A 15,730-nucleotide genomic window follows, 5' to 3' on the forward strand; every position below is an offset into this window, starting at 1 on the left:
ACCATATGGCATTGACAAGGATCCTTGATGAAACTAGAATACTCAGATTTTTAGTGACGAATCTCTGGAATTAAATGATTTTCTTCCCCAGTACTCAGCAATTGAGGAGCAAGAGCATCCTCTGTAGGGACTAAGCTGTTTGCTTTATTCTGTGAAGTAGACTAGGCAAATATTCTGACTGTGCTAACAAGAGTATATTTGAAATGTATAAATGTGAGCTAGAAGATGGATAGGGCATCAGAGAAGCCATGGGACAGTTGATAAACTAGGTGTGATACAGTTAAGCTAGATTTTCTTTCTTTCTTTTCTTTAATTGGTGCTTAGTTACTTTACATGTTGTGTTAGTTTCTACTGTACAGCACAGTGAATCAGCTATACATATATATATACCACAGAGCACACATAGTTTGCTGTACTAGACAGTCAGTTCTCGTTAGTTATCTATTTTATAGATTTTCAAATGAGGTTTTGTGTGAAAGGGGGATGGAGTTGAAAATTAGGAGGTTGTAAAGGGTTGATTTAATAAATAAGTAAATTGCTGATATATAGTGTAGATGATTGTTGATGTAATAGAGAAGCTTTAGGAGTAATAAGGCTGGGGTAATGTAATACTTTGTAATAAGGCTGGGCTAGTGTAATAATTTGTATACTATAAACATGCATGTCGAAATAACTCAGGATTTTAATGGAACTGGAGGGGAAAAACGGTAACTGAGCTGAAAGAGGGGGATGCCTTTGAGTATGTTGGATGAGGATGTTAGATTTATAGAATACTGCAAATTTAAAAGGAGAATTTGTTAAATAATTCTGATCGAACAGCGGTTTGAGATCTGCTGTCATTGAGCCAAGAGATTACCAACTGTGGCCTATATGGACAGAGTGCATCAGAGAGATCTCAAGGGGACAACTAAGATGAAAAGATAAGGAGGGGTTTCAAGGAAAAAATTTCAAGAACAAGTATTCAGATTATATTTTGTGTTATAAATTAAGCCTCAAAGGGAGTTGTAGATTCATGGAGAAAGGCACCCGTCAACAGCAGTGGTTTTTTTTTATTTAAAAAGTACATGAATTGAATTCTCCGGGGTACTTCTGTGTGTCAGTGTAATTTGGGACCATCTTGTGGTACTGCTGTAATTTTTTTATAATCCATAGAATCATTGAAATGTTAATAACTATAATTTTAAAAGATTAGTGCTTTTCCTTTGTGAGGCTTCTCTGCTTTTTTTGTTTTCTTTAAGAAAAAGTGAAATTTTCTTCTAGAGCTAATACACTGAGATTCTCCAGTTGCTTTTCTTTGCTGAAAGGCTGGTGAATGAGCTATTGGCCTCTTCGTAAGCCCTCTTAGCAAATCACTCTGCTCTTCTTTCACACAGTCAGTTTATTCACAAATCTCAGAATTCAATTCTCACTTTCCTCAGTGGGAACATCAACCTCCTTGGCCAAATAAAGTTGTTAATTAAGACTACTCAGTACAATTCTCACCTCCCATAAGTGTTAACTCCAAACTTCCTTTATCAGATTGTACTATGAGGAATATTCTTCGTAATTGCTAAATCTTTTAGATGTATTCTACCACACAGTTACTCATCTTTTCCAGAATTCACTAAAAATTCTAAGAACAAAATATCTTCTTCCAGGGTTATTACTATGGTTCAGTAGAGGTAAGGAAAAACATCCTGGTGTTGGAAAATCAAAAAGTACATATGGAATCAGTCTGGGTGCACATATCATCAAAGGCTGGTAATACTAGAAATTAATATATTGTTGAATGTCAAATAAAAGAAGATATAATTAGTAATTGCAAAGATATTTTAAAGACGAGGGAGAATAAATTATTGCATTGATAGATATTAACTGGTTAATGTCTTTCCTTCTCTAAATAAATAAATTATTATTTACTATGTATAAATTATTTGGGCAGTTCTAGGTTAAGTTGTCTATGTATGTAATATCTCTTGGCATTCTCACTACTCTACATGGTAAGAGTTAAAAAAAAAAAAATCATTTCTTTAGATAAGCCTATCTAGGCTGAGAGGTTATACAGTTTTCCCAAAGTCACAGAGCTAATACCTGTCAGGGTTGGGATTTGTGACTCCTGAGCTAGTAAATTTAATGCTTTCCTTAAGTGTACATATTCATCATTGCTTTTATCCTGTGAACTGTAATTTGCATTTGGCTTTTGCATTCCCAACTAAGATTATTAGTCTTTTAGGGCAGGGATCCATCAGCCAGCATTTCTTAAACTCTTTAGATCATGTAAAGCTTTCATTCAGGTTAGCATTTCAAACAAGGGCTGGTGAGTTGAAGCCAGCTAGCCCACATCATGTGGAATAGTTCATCAGCCTTTTGTTTCACTATGGTGAAGTCACATCTCTTAGGAAATTCTTTTCTAAGGGCAGCGCATAAGGTGAGAACTGTGTTTATCAATAGATAAAATCACCTTTTGCATGACTTAATGCACTTGTAAGTGCTTTCTAAATGGCTTTGGGTCTGCAACCCTTGTTGTTTCTTCTAGTCCTTAGATAATATTTCTCTATGGCCTTAATTCTTAGGTTTTTCAAATATGCCTGGCTACCTGGACAAAGTATTTCACTTTCTCAAAGACTATCAAACTCTCATGCCATTCACACATATTTTGCCTGGCTTGTCTAATACGTGAGGACTGTTTCAGACTTGATTGAATCCGTAAGCAGTTTAATATAAATGATGTTCTAGGGTTATTGTTGAGCTCTGTCTAGTTTATTTTTTAATGTCTAAGGCATATGATATAACGTCATTGTACTAAATTTCTTCCTAGGTGTCTCTTCCCCAGGTTGGCTAATTCTGACTATTTTACAATAAATAGATGAATGTTTTCATAAACTTTCATTATCTGTGTGACATTGTAGCATTCTCTGAGCTCTATTTTCTGTATTATTTGTATATAAAGCCCAGTTTTAGTCATCCATCTTATAATTTGAAAGCTACAGAAAGTCGAAACAGTAATATTAATACAAAGGCACCAGTCTACCCTTTCCTAAGATTCATAATTTTAATATTTTGTCACATTTGATTTTGCTCATTGACTTAAAGGAAGACACACAGAAGTTTTATGATTTTAAGTTTTATACCCTGGGAGATAGCCACTCAATTCTGAGAAGCTGCTCTGAAAAGATGGGGAGGAGCCAGTAAATGTATGTTTTAGCTGAGAAATGCATGCAGTGAGGCACACAGTTTGGTAAAAGATTACTGCTCATCCCGAAGAACAGATATCTCAAGTTAATGATTTAGTGCTTTTCTGCTTCTGGGAAGATTCAAGAATCTGGTCATGGAAATTCTTCCTGAATTTCAGTGGTCTGACTACCTACGGGCCTGTTTATCCAAAGCACAGGGCTCCTGGGCATTTTTCATCCTGAATTCTTCTCCGTGGTAGTGTCAGTGGGTGACTGCTGTGGTTACAATTTAACTCTTGTCGAACAGGGTGATGGGAGGTGTTCTTTGTGTTTCTCTGTTCAGTCTTTTAAGTATAAGTAAAAAACCAGTCAGTCAGTTCAGTCAGTCAGTCAGTTCACTCGCTCAGTCGTGTCCAACTCTTTGTGACCCCATGGACTGTAGCACGCCAGGCTTCCCTGTCCATCACCAACTCCCAGAGCCTACTCAAACTCATGTCCATTGCTTCGATGATGACATCCAGCCATTTCATCCTCTGTCGTCCCCTTCTCCTCCTGCCTTCAATCTTTCCCAGCATCAGGGTCTTTTCAAATGAGTCCGATTGTCGCATCAGGTGGCCAAAGTATTGGAGTTTCAGCTTTAGCATGGTCCTTCCAATGAATATTCAGAACTGATTGCCTTTAGGATGGGCAGATTGTATCTCCTTGCAGTCCAAGGGACTATCAAGAGTCTTCTCCAACATCACAGTTCAAAAGCATCAATTCTTCGGCACTCAGGTGTCATAGTCCAACTCTCACATCCATACATGACCACTGGAAAAACCATAGCCTTGACTAGATGGACCTTTGTTGACAAAGTAATGTCTCTACTTTTTTAATACACTGTCTAGATTGGTCAGCTTTTCTTCCACGGAGCAAGCATCTTTTAGTTTCATGGTTGCAGTCACCATCTGCAGTGATTTTGGAGTCCAAGAAAATAAAGTCTGTCATTGTTTCCATTGTTTCCCCAACTATTTGCCATGAAGTGATGGGACCAGATGCCATGATCTTAGTTTTCTGAATGTGGAGTTTTAACCCAACTTCTTCACATTCCTTTCACTTTCATCAAGAGGCTCTTTAGTTCTTCACTGTCTGCCATAAGCATGGTGTCATCTGCATATCTGAGATTATTGATATTTTTCCTGGCAGTCTTGATTCCAGCTTGTGCTTCATCCAGCCTTGCATTTTGCATTGATGTACTCTGCATATAAGTTAAATAATCAGGGTGATAGTATACAGCCTTGACATTCTCCTTTCCCAATTTGGAACCAGTCTGTTGTTCCATGTCCAGTTCTAACTGTTGCTTCTTGACCTGTGTACAGATATCTCAGGAGGCAGGTCACGTGGTGTGGTGTTCCCATCTCTTTCAGAATTTTCCACAGTTTGTTGTGATACACACAGTCAAAGGCTTTGGCATAGTCATTAAAGCAAAAGTAGATGGCTTTCTGGAACGCTCTCGCTTATTCGATGATGCAGTGGATGTTGACAGTTTGATCTCTGGTTCCTCTGCCATTTCTAAATCCAGCTTGAACATCTGGAAGTTCACGTTCATGTGCTGTTGAAGCCTGGCTTGGAGAATTTTGAGCATTACTTTGCTAGCATGTGAGATGAGTGCGATTGTGTGGACCTTCAATGCCAAACATTCTTTGGCATTGCCTTTCTTTGGGATTGGAGTGAAAACTGGCCTTTTCCAGTCCTGTGGCCACTGCTGAGTTTTCCAGATTTTGCTGGCATATTGAATGCAGCATGTTGGGCTGCATATTGCTGGCTTATTGGGCTTCCCTGATAGCTGAGTTGGTAAAGAATCCACTTGCAGTGCAGGAGACCGTGGTTCGATTTCTGGGTCAGGAAGATCCACTGGAGAAGGGAAAGGCTTCCCACTCCAATATTCTGGCCTGGAGAATTCCACGGGGTTGCAAAGAGTCGGACACGACTGAGTGACTTTCACCTTTCACTTTCACTTTGAAAGCACTTTCACAGCATCATCTGATTTGAAATAGCTCAACTGGAATTCCATCACCTCCACTAACTTTGTTCGTAGTGATGCTTCCTAAGGCCCACTTGACTTTGCATTCCAGGATGTCTGGCTCTAGGTGAGTGTTCACACCATCGTAGTTATCTGGGTCATGAAGATTTTTTTTTCCCTATAGTTCTGTGTATTCATGCCACCTCTTCTTAGTATCTTCTGCTTCTGTTAGGTCCATACCATTTCTGTCCTTTACTGTGCTCATCTTTGCATGAAATGTTCCCTTGGTGTCTCTAATTTTCTTGAAGAGATCTCTAGTCCTTTCCCATGCTATTGTTTACCTCTATTTCTTTGCATTGATCTCTGAGGAAGGCTTTCTTATTGCTCCTTGCTTTTCTTTGGAACTCTGCATTCAAATGGGCATATCTTTTTTTTCTCTCTCTCCTTTGCCTTTCGCTTCTCTTCTTTTCTCAGCAATTTGTAAGGCCTCCTCAGACAACCATTTTGCTTCTTTCCATTTCTTTTTCTTGGGGATGGTCTTGATTACCGCCCCCTGTACATTGCTAGGGCTTCCCTGGTAGGTCAAACCGTAAAGCCTCTGCCTACAATGCAGGAGATCCTGGTTCGATCCCTGGGTTGGGAAGATGCCCTGGAGAAGAAAATGGCAACCCACTCCAGTACTCTTGCCTGGAAAATCCCACGGACCAAGGAGCCTGGTGGGCTACAGTCCATGGGCTCCTAAAGAGTCGGACAGGCCTGTACACTGTCAGGAACCCTTGTCCATAGTTCTTCAGGCACTCTTCCTCCCTGCCTTTGGGTGGGGAGGGGCCTGTACGCAGCTGGCTAGCTCTCCTTTGGTGTTTGCCCAATCCTTTGTTCTGTGAGTGGGCCAGGCTGAGCATTAGGTTGTTATGCTAGAGCCTTTGGCCGGAAAGTTCTCTTTTCCGCAGTTGTGGTTAGGCGTGAATTCCCCCACATACCCCGCTGTGGGTGGGTTTCCTACTGTGTGAAAACTTCTCATTTACAACTCCCTGCCTAGGATAGATTTCTATCCCTAACTCTTTTGTCTCTCTTTTTGTCTTTTATATTTTGTCCTGCCTCCTTTAGAAGAGAATGGGCTCCCTTTTTTGGGTGTCTGGTGTCCTCCAGCAGTGTTCAGAAGTTGTTTTGTGGAAGTTGCTCAGCATTCAAATGATTTTTGATGAATTTGTGAGGGAGAAAGTGGTCTCCCCGTCCTATTCCGCCATCTTGAAGCAGATGAGTCATGTACCAGCAAATATAGACATCATGAAATATCACCACTAAATATTTAAGTTTGCATATTTTAATATGACATTCTTACATAATCAGAATAACATCATTTTTAAATGAGTTGACATTAGTTCAATGATACAGTCTGCTTTTTCTTTTTTTTTTAAGGAATTCAGACAACTTGCCTTGTATATTGTTTCATGATCTGGATTTACTTGATTGTTTCCTCATGATTAAATTCAGTGACTAATTTTTACACAAGTACTATAGCAATTATCTGTGTACTTCTTACTGCATTGTATCAGGAGGCATATAATGTTCACTTCAATTCAGTCACTCAGTCATGTCTGACTCTTTGCAACCCCATGGACTGCAGCACGCCACGCCTCCCTATCCATCCCTGACTCCCGGAGCTTGCTCAGACTCATGTCCATTGAGTTGGTGATGCTATCCAACCATCTCATCCTCTGTCATCTCCTTCTCCTGTCTTCAGTCTTTCCCAGCATCAGTGTCTTCTCCAGTGAGTCAGTTCTTCACATCAGGTGGCCAAAAGTATTGGAGTTTCAGCTTCAGCATCAGTCCTTCTGATGAACACTCAGGACTGATCTCCTTTAGGGTGGACTGGTTTTGTCTCCTTGCAATCCAAGGGACTCTCAAGAGTCTTCTCCAACATCACAGTTCAAAAGCATCAATTCTTCGATGCTCAGCTTCCTTTATAGTCTAACTCTCACATCCATACATGGCTGCTGGAAAAACGATAGCTTTCACTAGATATAATGTTAGTTCTTTCAGATACCAAAGGTGAAATCGATTACTTGATCGCAGTGGGGATCCCTGCATCTTTCTGTCGTACAAGTATATCCTTCCCTGGTAATAAGTGTTAGCAGGAGGTGAATAGGTTAAGAGGGGGGAATACTTAAAAATTATGTAACTACCCTATTTCTTGGTACTTTACTCAGCAATCGTAACATCCATTGATAATCTCTGCCTGAATTTGGTGTTTCATTGATTATTGTGAAGTGGTGATTTTGAACATTCTGTCTTTGCATCTACGTTAATTGGTTAGTATTTGTCTATAAAGGAGAGCTCTTCCTTCCTCCATTTTCCCCTTGGAGTATCTCTACTCAAAGATTCTTGTTTATTCACTAACCCATTACTGTGATTATTCTTCTTCACTCTTCAAGTTGCCCTAAATTTCCAGTGGAAACCAACTCCCATGTCATTGAATGCCTCTGTTAGTCTTTGCTTTCTGGCTCAGTAAAATGTTCTAAGCCTACATTATACTTATTCGTGGAACTGAAAGAATAATTTTTTTTTTTTTGAGGAGTTCTTCCTCCTTTTGTTGGAAACAGTGTTTAGAAAGCAACACCTGGGTAAGTTACACTCTTTCCTGTTGAGATAGTATCATTGTTTTCAGACCTTTTTAATAGAGCTAAGATGTATGTACATATGTGTGTGTGTATGTATGTGTCATATAAATTAATAAACACATAACTTATGACTTTAATTGGATATCTCCTCTTCCAAGCTAATACTGGAGGGTTTTTCCTGTATTTTCCTCATTCTAAGTTTTATCTGCTTTCTACAAATTGAAACCCTGGATCCCACCAATATTATGTATTTGGTCATTTGGTCTCTCGTTACTTACTTATAAAATAGTTGGAGAATTGTAATGCCAGTATGATCTCTGAAAACAAATTATGGACTGGAGTCTCTGTGCCGTTCCTTTCTTTTACCTACATTATGTGTCAGTTTTCTTAGCATACACCCTTTAAGCTTTCTTGTATGTTTGTGTTACCATTTTTCTTGAGAACAAAAATTCTACTGACTCATAAACTGAGTTGTATGTGCATGTTATATACAGTTTAGTATCTCTTACGTTCATATACATTTTTGATGTAAGATATGTGTTGGAATCATATATTCATGTTAGAATAGTTTTCTAAGGAAAATATAGATGCACAGAAAACATAGTGTAATGGACACAACAGCTTTATCATAGAAGTAGTGAACTGTACAGAGCCAGTTACAAATGGTAGTGAATCTTCAGCCCTTCAGAGGCATTGGGTCTATTTAATATATTTCCATATATTAAGTAGTATCCTGAATACGTGTGGCACAACCAGAGAGAAGTCACTGTTGAAATCTTTGTGCAGCATGTTGTTTACTAGCTTTTCTCTCTTCAGGATACCAGGACCATAAGTAGTGGGTGGTTCTGCTCACCCCAGATCTCTCTCTATATATATTATCATCTGTAGAGATTAACTGGGGCTTCCCTGATAGCTCAGTTGGTAAGAATCCACCTGTAATGTGGGAGACCCTGGTTTGATTCCTGGGTTGGGCAGATCTGCTGAAGAAGGGATAGGCTACCAACTCCAGTATTCTTGGGCTTCCCTTGTGGCTCAGCAGGTAAAGAATCCACCTGCAATGTGGAAGACCTGGGTTGGGAAGATCCCCTGGAGAAGGGAAAGGCTACCCACTCCAGTATTAATTTGATGTTTTATGAAGACATACTCTGATGTATCTATGCAATATATAAGTAGCTGTTGCTCAGCCACTGAAGTCATGTCCAACTCTTTTTGACCCCATGGACTGCAGCATGCCAGGCTTCCCTGTCCTTCACTGTCTGCCAGAGTTTGCTCAAACTCATGTCCATTGAGTCGGTGATGCTATCGAACCATCTCATCCTTTGCTGCCTCTTCCCCTTTTGAATTCAATCTTTATAATTTTATAATTCAATCCTTATAATTCATCATAAACATATAACTGTAAAAAACATACATTGGGATTTTGATATCTGTTACTTTATAGGAAATTTGATTAACCTTAAAAAGAGAAACCATGTTTCTTTAAAAATCCCTTCAAGGGATAAAAAGATAAAATATACATTCATCATGGGAACTGTGTTAGTATATACGACTATAGATGAGCTAATAATACTTGATGATAATATAAAATGTTACAGCATTTGGGTTAAGTGATTTTTTTTCTTGTTTTCATAATAAAAGATTGGAAAGATTTAATAGAAGAGCTTTATCAGACCTGTGCCCTGCAGTTGCTGCGTAAGCCTTTCTGGATGCTTGGCCACAACTTGACTGCCCTCTTCAGGCTGCATGTGAATGGATTAGAAACGTTTACAATGTATCCTCCATTCATGGTGTTGCATCTCTAATGTTCCTATGAACTATTAAAAAAGAAAATACTTGTTAGCTAACAGTGTTGGAAAAGTGCTTATTCAAGTGCTTGGAGCATTTGCAGTTTTCAGCTTTCAGTTTTAGGGAACAGGGAAGTTGGGAGGGCTCCAATAAGCACTAGTGATGGCTTTGCCATTAGAATAAGCTGGCACAAGTCTTTGCAAGAAGCCAGGGACTTCCTTTGTCGTTAGTTAGGCTTAAGCCTGAAGAAGTTGGAAAATGGAGGGATAAGAGGTAATGGAGTTAAGTTTAGAGAACAGGGTTTATGTTATTGGACATATGTTAATATTTGCACATTCCTTCTACCAAGTCTTATATTCTAAATAGATATTATCAACATTGAAATATGTATTTCTTAGGCTTATTGAATTACTTTTCATGACAGACATATCTGGTTTCTAGTCCTATTGCTACTAAATTATATTCAACAGAAGAAAGCCCTATTTATCTTGTCAGTATTAAATTTTCACTAAGTATTGTATTTGTGTTGAAAAAAATGTAATTTTCTCAGCTCCCCTGGAATTCTTTATTCCAGCCAGATGGATTCCTAACTAAAAGCAAAATGTGTAGAAAATTTTGCTGGTTGTTTCGGCATGTTAGATGCTAAAGGAGTATGTGTAAGAAACAGGTCGTATCTTCATTTATATACTATTTTAATAGCCTCGTAGATTTTCCCAACTAGACCATTATAGTAACATTCTAGGTGGTTTAAAAACATTTATTTTCTTCTCCTCTAATATATTATGCCCTCTCCTGCCAATTACAGCTTTCTTAATCAACATTTTACATAATGTACTTCTTTCAAAACACTCAGTAGCTGTTCACTATTTACAGAGTAAAGTTAAGATCTTGTTTATCTTTCTCTTGGAAGAGAGGTATCAGTTTCTTTTTTCCTATTTTCTGACATGAAAATTATATTCTATTATTTAACTACATAATACACATTTCAGACTGGGTAGTGTTTGTTTATACTCTTCTCTTACCTTAATATCCTCTTCCTGTCCTTCCTTGCTTACTATTTAGCCCTTCCATTCTTTCTTGAATATTTTCACATTCACACTTTTGTATAGCACCTGCAGTCTGCAGTTTTTTTTAAGTATATGTATCTCCTTTGTATGTTTGTGTGTGTCTTTTCTATTCTCTTACAAGCATCTTAGAGGTGGAGACTGTGATGTATCTTTTATTATTTGCATAACATATGAAAACACTGAATACATATTATTGATGATTAAAATGTACATTCTGTATTGCATGTGAAATTGATATTAGATGGTATCATGATATTAGATGCTTTAGTCATTATAATCTTTCAAGTCAAGACCACTATTCCTTTAACAAATAGCATGTATTTGTGATGGTATATGGTGTAAGGTATTTCTTTTTTTCATCCTAAAGTACAGTGAAGCAGATTGATCTTGAAAGGGACATTGATCTGTGACATTAATCTGACTAAGCAGGCTTTTAGTCCGACTCTCCAGATTTCACAATCTCTAATTTAGATTTACTTAGGGTGTGTGGGGTTGTATGTGTATTGTTTTAAACACAGACTCTTTAGGAAATTATATTATTCATCATCAAACCTTAAATGCCTGCTTTGGACTAGGTCTTAGCCACCGAACAATCGATGCATAAACATAAAATGCATGAACAGAACAATATGTACATAAATAGTGCTGCACGGTAGCTGAGAAACTGTAGAGATTTGAAGGGGGGCATTTTGGAGCAAGCTTTTTGAAAGAACGGAGGACATTTTAAGCAAAGGATTTAATACTTTAAATCTTAAAGAATGAACACGGGGTGTCATACAACAGAGAGACCCTTTGAATGTGTGGTATGTTCATATGGACATAGATTGCAGATGTAAATTGTGGAGACGTTGTGTTCTATTCTGCCCAAGGTCTTCGTTATGTAGGCAGTTATCTAGGACTTTGGAGCAGAGGATAGAACCCACGGTTGATTATTGGAAATTAAACTGAGAACGTGGACAGTGTGGAAACAGAGTTTGACGGCGAAATGAATCCATCTTCTTTGGCTTCTCAGTACCACTTATCACATCTTCTTGTTTTATTTTTTTCAGAATATTTCTAATTATCTGACATTTTGTGTGTACTTGGATGAGGCATCTTTTTTTCATGGAATGTATTATTCCTGAGGTCAGGGCCCTTCCATTTATTATCCAGTCCTTCATTACCTGATACATTGTAGGCACTAAACTATATTTGTGGGCTGAATGAATGTATACCTAATAGAATCTAATAGATCTGCAGTAGGTTATCACATGATGAGGGAAAAGTTCAAGATTATCCTAGTCATATCATCCCTTAAGATCTTATACACAGTTGTTGAATACTAACATTTGATTGTTCTCTTCCTGTTTTTCAAAATGAAGCATTTTCATTTCTTAGAATATCATCATTGTAAGAATGTCAGTTTTTGAAGATTTACCATTTCCCTGTTTTGCTTTAAAATTTAAAATGTGTTTTTGTGAAAATGTTCCTTTGTGTAAAAATAACCTGTTTTCTTAATTGTAATGCCATCCTTTTAATGATTTATGTATTTTTTTTTTTTAATGGGAGCACTGTTCTCTTAAGGTTTATCAGTCTGCAGAAATGTTCAGGCCCACTTAATCATCAGTGCCAATTCACTGTATGATGTTACTATACATATTTTGTTTGAAAATAACTGGTGAATTTGTTATTGTTTCATTGCTCTGTCATGTCTGACTCTTTGCAACCCCATGGACTGCAGCCCACCAGGCTCCTCTGTCCATGGGATCCTCTAGGCAAGAAAACTGGAGTGAGTTGCCATTTCCTTCTCCAGGGGATCTTCCTGACCTAGGGATTGAATCCTTGTCTTCTGCATTGGTAGGGGGCTTCTTTACCGCTTAGCCTCCGGGGAAGCCCCCGATATTATATTCCATATGACAAAAATCATATCAGATTTTAGAGCTCATATTCGTCCTAACTCTGTTCTCATTTAGGATTGGAAGAGAATCTATGAGGTAGTATTTGTTTAAACAGCATGTTCTCATTTATATCACAGCTTCAGTTCATCAGCATCTTAAATTCTTTCTTTCTTTAGTGTCTCATGCCTGCTACTCCTGCTCCCTGAGATGTTCTTTCTTGAGCTCTTTGCAGCGATGGATTTTTCTCTTCCTTGGAATTTGAGCATTAATGTCCCTTCATCTGAGAAGCCTTTTATGACCGTGTCATCTAAGTAGATCTTCCATTGTTTTCTGTAATACAATTCTGTGTAATTTTTCTCTCAGTATATTTTTTAGCTTTGAATGATTTTCTCTCATTTGGTTGGTTGTTTATTATATGTCTCCTCAGTAAAACCTCAGCTCCATGAAAGCAGACCTTGGAACCTTGGAGATTAGCTCACTTTTTGCTATTAGGTGCTCATGTTAAATGTTACTTAAGCACCAAAGCTTTACAAGCTTATATTTCATTGAACAGATTCAAAATATATATAATAGAGCTTTCTGCCTGCTGAGCATAATGCAGTTTCAGGCTGATGTTTACAGTGGTAGGTATTTTGGACTGTTTTACCATAAAACGTGCCCGTAAGGTCTTCATGCTAAATGACCCAAGATAAAAGCTTTGTTCGTTTTTTAGCTCTCTTAAATAGATGTATTTCAATCATAGCAATATTATGTGGCTCCTTGTTAATAAAAAAGGGCCTAGACTACCCCTAGCCCTTGCATGCACCTGTTTGCACGGTTAGCCATAGGCAATCTGTTATTCCTTTATTTTTTCTTTCTTTTTTTTTTAATCTCTAAAGGTTACTTTTGTATGTTTCATACAGTACACCTAATCTTTACATTTCTGGCTCTAACAAGTGAGGATTTAACTCCTCTCACCTCTTATCATTTTTATAGCTTTTTTCTTTTATTATTATAAAAGTAAATAGCATCCTTCTATTACTTATTCATAAGTGATATCTCGATTCCATAAGTTGAAGGTTAGCAAGTACAACCTCTCCTCCCCTCTTACCCACCAAATCCTGTTACCTCTATCTCCATATTGTCATCGTTGATAGCACTGTCATTGTTGATAGACCATCATTATGTCTGTCTGTAGGTTGACTTATTGTTTCCACATAAATAACATCAGTTGCAAAGTAGTAGGTTTTTATTATGGTTCCTTTTCTACAGTGTCGTGCTATTGCTTATAACTCTACTTCTGTGTAAAAGAAAATGTTCAAAATAATTAATTTTCCCATCACCTATTAATCTAGATAATGATAAATTTTAATTTTATTCTTACTTAGACCTTGCCTTTTATATTCATTTTGTTGTCATCATTCTTACTGTTGTGGGACCAAATATGTCTCCCTACAGTCTTTGATATCATCCAATGCTTTCTAATTAAAATGGTTGCTTAGAATCTATTTTCTTCTTTATCTTGAGGTCCAATTAAATTCCTGTTCTGATTTGTATTTCACAGCTTTGTAGTCGGATCGCAGCTTTCTTACACATCTTCTGCCTTTCCTCCTCTACCATATCCTGCCTAGTCATCCCTTTTTTTTTTTTTTCTTACGGTTCCTTTATTATATGCTCAGGTTTTCTCATTTTTTCTATTCCCAGTACCTTTCTATTAATTATATCTTAAGGTAATTTCACATGACTTACATTTCTTCAAACATGTTTATTTCAAACTCCATCAGTTGTTTGGCTTGATGTAATTCTAGATGGAAAATAACACGCCCTCAAAACTCTGCAGGTGTGTTCTGCAGGCACCGAGCACTGCCGATAGCTGGTCCAGTTCCCGTCTCACTGTTTGCCCTTGTTAAATACTTTTCTCTTCGGAAAGTTTTTAGGACCTTCTTTTTATCCATAACGTTCTAAAGTATCACAACATGTTGGTCTTTTCTTATTCCACTTATTCAGAATCTGGCAAGTAATTTAATTTGAATACTTAGTCCCTTTAATTGTATTATGTTTCCAGAAATACTTCCTTTGTCTCTTCTCTTTCTGGAGTTCTTTCTGTTTGAAAGTTGGATTTATTGGATTAAATATCTAGGTCCCTTTCTCCTTCCTCCCGCCAATATAGTCTACCTGTGTCCTTTTTGTTCTGTGAATTTTATTTAACTCCGTATTTAATTTGAGAAATCATACTTCCTTTTTAAAGTGCCCGCTCAGTTTATTTGCTTTTTTTTATATGGCATTGTTATTTTTTTATGACTACTGTTGGGAAAAGCAGTCAACCATGGGCTGTGATCATCCTGCCTGTTCTTGCTGGGCACGCCAAGAAAGCGAAGGATTCTGTGTGCAGTGACAAGCCTTAAGGAGTGGCGTTATGTCTTTCCCCAAAGCATGGAGTTCGTCATCATGTACTAGAAAAATAGTAAGTCCCCAAACTCGGTAGTGCAGTCCTGTAACCCATCAGCTGTGTGCGTGGACATCCAGGAAGGGCCTTTTGTGTCATCCCGTGAACTTGGGGGCACAGGGATACAAACATGAAGAATAAAGTCCTCTAGGTCTCTGACCCTGAGTCTTGTGGCTTCTGCCAGCACCTGAGACAGTAACAGGCTGGCTGTTAGCAAGACAAAATCTCCAACCCAGCAGCTTTGCGCTTCTTATCCAGTATTTTCCTAGGTTCTTCTGCACTGCCGTCTTCTTGGAGATTGTAATTTCGTCCATCAAAACTTTTCTACTAGCCTTACATTTTCCAGATATTCCTTGAAATCTCTTTATCTGCTGCTGACTCCTTTCCAAGTTTTTTTTGTGATTGTAGGATTAGACCTTTTTCGATCTATACTTCTTTGGGAGAGGGACTCACCATATCTCCTGTGAAGAGTCAACTACACGGAAGAAGCTCCCTCTCCTTTTTTTAAGTTTTAGCAATCACTGTTGCTTCATTTTCCATGACTGTGCCTACATCCTTTTGCAACCAGCCTTTCCTTATTTCTCCTCCATGCCTACATCAAAAAATAGAGCTTCTGTATCTGGCGTATCAACAAAATGTCCAATAGAAATGAATTCAAAATAAGAGTAAATATGCTCTTAGAGGAGGGCTTGTTTGTGGCATTTGGTTTAGCTACTCAAATCTTTGCTTACTTTTAGGTGCAAACGTAAATGCATTTTTAGATAGATGGAATACATAAAGGTGGAGCATAACTGATATTTA

General features: G+C 37.8%; 1 protein-coding gene across 10 annotated transcripts in view; it reads left to right on the plus strand.

The window, feature by feature from the left end:
• Positions 1 to 15,730, plus strand: part of TUSC3 (tumor suppressor candidate 3) — a 213,681-nt gene that overhangs the window by 87,091 nt on the left and 110,860 nt on the right. The window lies entirely within an intron of this gene.

The sequence above is a fragment of the Bubalus kerabau genome, chromosome 2 (genome assembly GCF_029407905.1).
Source record: "Bubalus kerabau isolate K-KA32 ecotype Philippines breed swamp buffalo chromosome 2, PCC_UOA_SB_1v2, whole genome shotgun sequence".
NCBI classification, from domain to species: Eukaryota; Metazoa; Chordata; class Mammalia; order Artiodactyla; family Bovidae; genus Bubalus; species Bubalus kerabau.